The following is a 4,991-nucleotide window of genomic DNA, read 5'->3' as shown; positions in this document are numbered from 1 at the left end:
CCCCAGCCCTGACCACCATTCGTTGCTTCCCAACCGCTACACTGCAAGAGAGACAGCCTTTTTCACAGCTACCCATTGTCTTCTTCCCATTTAGCACCTGTAATATTTTTTAGAAATTTTGCACCGTTTCGCTACATCCCATGTCTGTTTTTCTTCCTTAAACACTCTCACAATTCAGTTTTTTTTTCATCACCATGGCCACAAACAAAAAAACCTGCCTTCACTGAGCAAGGTTTGACAGTCATGGTGGATGAAATCATTAGAGTACAGCCCCAAATATTTGGAGCCCACGTCCACCATACTCCACACACTAAGAAACAGGAAATGTGGGACAGCATAGTCAGATTGAATACTGTTGGCACCACCCTGGGCACACAGAACGACATCAGGAAGAGGTGGAACGAACTCAAGCAGAAGATGCGTGGCAAGTACACCAGCCACCACCAGGAGGCACAGAGGACGGGTGGTGACCCTCCCAGTGCACCATTACAACTCATGCCCTGGGAGAGGAGAAGGTATTGGCCTGGTACATTACACCTCAGTAACTGACACAATATCACAATGTCCTGTTGGCTCTCAACTCTGCCTTTGTTATTGTCTCCCACAGCTAATCTCATAACATGAAGCATAGGAAGTATTTGAGATATCAGCAGGTCTGTGGCAATGGGTATTGGTACATATGACACCACATTCCTACAAAGCTTTGTTCGGCCACATGTTGCAATGCTGTCTGTAAGTGCATCATCATCAACATAACAGTCCAGGACCCATGACTTGTGGCAATATGGAACTGTATGGTTCTCCACAAATGCATGTTGTCAACAACTATGGTACACTCAACATTCATCAACTGTTTCAACATTGACATAGAACTGAATATAGCTACCATGAGGCCTTGTCATTTCAACTCTACCCAAGATGCTTGACTGCTCTTACACAATCTCAGCTATCGGTCATCTTACTCCTGAGTGGCACTAGTCATGCTGGTTACCAATTCTCAAATGTTGCTAAGACGACATAGAACAGTTACCCCAACTACCACCAGGCCTTCTCGCTCCAACTTTAATTAAGATGCTAAATTGCTATTGGCCTTCTCACCTGTTGTCCATCATACTCCTGAGTGACACTAGTCATGCTGGTTACCATTTCTCAATTGTTGCTAAGTAGACATAGAAAAGGTAACTCAACTCAGGGGTAGTAAGCGCTATATAAATGCAATTACAATACAATACAATACAAAAACCATCAGGCCTTCTCATTCCAACTTTAACCAAAAAGCGTGACTGCTTTTGCCCAAGTTCACCTGTCGGCCATCTTACTACTCATCTGTACTAGTTGTGAAATGTGTAAAGTACAGACAATGTTCTTCACAAAGACACAGCTAAAACACTCTGCTTGATGATGCCCGGAACACATCAACTCAAACCATTGTTGGCTTGATTTACGTCGTTACTACAGAGTACCCCTAATATGTCAGCCACTAAAGACACACAGGTCATTTACAATACCAGGTGACCACTTGACCATAGATTCTAAACAAGGTGAACAATGCCACTCATACAACCAAGCTGGCTGTTTGTCAAAATATACTTTGGAATCCACAAATACACATAAAATTATCACATTTTGTATGTAGCTGTGTTGATGATCGCCAATACCCCAAATAACAAATATTGATACATACAATTAGATGATGAAATCAGATACATAGATTGTGTGTCCCCTAAAGTCTAGTAAACAAATGAAACTACCTGCACATCGTTGATTGAAGTCATAACTCATGACTTTTTTGGGGGGGTTTGAATCTGTTTTTATTAATTTTGATTAACAACACAGACATATACAGCATAGCACATGCTCCACCCCAGTCATGGTGGGTTAGCGGCATTGGTAGACAGTGTGAAATAGTTAGGACATGTCAGCAATTGGCACTAACAATGAACATATACTAATGTGCAACATGAAAAAAGAATGATATCACAGTTGACTTCGGATGGTATCTGTAACTTTTGAGCGTCCAGGTGCATCTTGCTGGTAATCTCAGTAAGTGTCTACTGTATAGTGGTCTGTTAATAAGGAAGGCGGGCAATAATGAACCGGGACAAAGAATAACATAATGTAGGGTTTGTGTATTGAACTGAAGCACTTTGTCCCCCTCAATTGTCCACCCGACCTCCCCGCTTGCTACGTGTGAGATTGATGTGGCTCTTACTATCTGATCTGCCCCAAGTGTAGCAAAAGCGCGCATACCTACCATTGGCCCTTTGCTATGGCCGCATCAGGCCCCGCGTTAGTCCCTAAGAACATGTCCAGATGCGGCACCACCATTGGAATCTGACGCATCCAGCTCAGCACTATGTGTATTTTGAAGTTCAACCATTATTGCATCCCTATTTGTAGCAATTGGGAGCTTGCGCATGCCCAGTATGTCTTCCCAGTGTAGTGCGATGCTCTCTGCTTTAGCCCATGTCAGTACATGCGGGGGCTCAGGTGCCTTCCATCTCCCCATGTTGAACGTTTTAGCTACTGCCAAGCCTAAGTCTAGGAAGCAAGAGGTTGCTTTGTGTTTCTTACTTCAACTATAGAGGTGTAGAATGTAAGTCTCCCACTCAAAAGGAATATCGCGTTCTGTGAAGCGGGAGAGCACATCCGCAATCCCGCTCCAGTATCCCTGAAGGGAGGGGCATTCCCATAACATGTGTAGGAGGTCTGCATTAACTCGGTGGCGTCAGTAGAGTGAAATTATCTGTTGATCTTGGCTGGGGAGAGGTATGCTCTCTGTGTAATATAATACTGAATCTGACAGAAACGCATGTCTCTGGGAATATACGTGGGGCTCTCTAATACCGCCGCCCATTTGAGATCAGTAAATGAGCGATTCAGGACCCCTCCCAATGGAGCCTCAGTGGTGTGAATGTAATCGCAGTGTGTTGCCTGAGGAAAGTGGCAAAACACCGTGTGAGGTGTCCGCTGGCGCCCATCACATGTAGGTACTAAATTGTTAGATGCATTGGGAATTCGTTAGTTATATTTCCACATTTGGTAGTTAGGGCTGCCAGGAGCAAATGGGGTGGCAGGAATCAGCAGGGGTGTATCCTATCCTCTTCGACTAGCGTGGCATATGGTATCAAGACACCATCTCGATACAGGTCTCTCATGTCGTGGATTCCCGCCTCCTCCCAACTGCGCAGTACGGCTGCTATGGCGACTGCCGGACCCCTAGGTGTTCCCTGCAGCGTTAAGGTGGGTGCGTATGGTGTTGTGTTCCGGGTGATGTATAGGCACCTGACGTAACATCTATAAGCCACACTAGGAGGAGTAGGGGCTCAGGTGCATAAGATTTTGTACAACGGTGAAACAAGTGGAGCAAGTGGCCACCCATTGCAATTGTGCCACAAGGTAGGTAGCAGTCTGTAGGTAGGTAAAGTTTTTTGATGGCTATCCGATGGTGAGAATTGCCCTAGATAAGGTCTCTGAACATCTTCTCAAGAGAGCAAAAAAATGTCATTACTCTTTACCCCTTGTAGCTCCACAAGTAACCAGAGACCAAAAGGTTCCATCTACACACCTCCATTCGACTGATAATGTTTCTTATTTCTCAACTGGTGAATCCACCACTGCATTTAGGCAGATGCAGGAAAGACACCTGAGTCTTTCTCAAAACCAGGAACAAGATGAAGCCCTCAATGATACCAATGCTCCTGAACCGGTGGACGTCGACGACAGTCCTGGCCCAACTTGTCAGCCTGGGCAGACACCTACAGTTGAACTCACTGGGCCCACACCTCACACCACAGTGGAAACACCACCTCCACCGACTGGCCCTGCAACCAGTACACCTAGCACTGTAAGTAACATCAACTATCCCCCAGTCATGGCCTATCATATATCTGCCACCACCACCCAAGTATGTCATGAGCCAGGACCCAGTGGAAGGGTGCAGTTTGTACCTACTGCACAGGGCAGTGGGGCTAGCCATTGTGGAAGGGTAAATGTGGGCCCCCAGAGGGAGCCCGTGAGGGTAGGGACTCCCAAGCTGCCATCACACAAGTCCTGGGAGTCTACCAGGACTCCCACAGTGTGTTGGGCCAGGCTGCCACAGAGATGGGGGCCATGAAAGAACTGCACCAAGGGATACAGGTGGAGGCCGGCAGCAACTAGATTGAGGTTGCGGACCTATGCAAAGAGGTCGCTGGTGTGCACACCAAAGTGGCTGGGCTCCGTTCCAAGGTGACCTCACACCACCCTCAGCACTGCTTTTACACTGTCATCTCCCTTCCCTGTGTGCCTAGTACATTCACGGCATTTATGTCTGCCTCAGCGAGAGAGGCCCTGACAGAGAAGGATACTCTTGCAAGCGCCCCAGGCCCAGCAGCTCTAGATCCCCCCTCTGTAAGAAAAAGGACACATCCATGTAAGGATTCAGGAGCAAAGGATGACTAGAAAGACATCACCGCCAGCAAGCGAGGTTGTTCCAAATCTCCCCATGTGTGTGCGCAACACATTCACCTTGTTGACTTTCAGGCCTACATTTTTATTTCTGATGTGAGGAGTATGTTGGACTTTTTTTTTAGTTCAAATATCTTTATTGCATATTAAAAGAGACATACAATAGTAATACATTAACAATACAGCAGTACAAAGTGAGATCTAAATATATTAGTTCAGAAAAGTTTTAAGAATAGAAAGATTTCATAAGAAAAGTCAATAAGTATGTTGTACTTTTGACTCCAGAAATAATGAACTCTACTCCAATGTTTTCATCCACCATGACTGCAGCTCTCACTTTGTCACAATATTTTTCCACTCATTATGTTTCATTTTATTATTTTGGTCTGTTCACTCAATAAAAAACTCACGTCACCAAAGCATTGTCTCTTGTTGTCCTTCTCACATATGACCATGGGAAAGTACAACCTTTGCAATGTCAAATATATGGACTACTGGAAGCGTGGTTATGTTGTCTAATGAAACATAGGAACTAATCGGAT

At 45.4% G+C, this 4,991-nt stretch overlaps 1 pseudogene; it reads left to right on the top strand.

The window, feature by feature from the left end:
- Positions 1-243: 243 nt before the first annotated feature.
- On the top strand, positions 244-4,552 carry LOC147672014 (uncharacterized; annotated as a pseudogene).
- The last annotated feature ends 439 nt before the right edge of the window (positions 4,553-4,991 follow it).

Source organism: Lissotriton vulgaris, unplaced genomic scaffold, assembly GCF_964263255.1.
Source record: "Lissotriton vulgaris unplaced genomic scaffold, aLisVul1.2 SCAFFOLD_465, whole genome shotgun sequence".
In the NCBI taxonomy this organism is placed as follows: Eukaryota; Metazoa; Chordata; class Amphibia; order Caudata; family Salamandridae; genus Lissotriton; species Lissotriton vulgaris.
The sequence above is the reverse complement of the archived record's forward strand: the minus strand, read 5'-3'. Positions and strand labels throughout refer to the sequence as shown.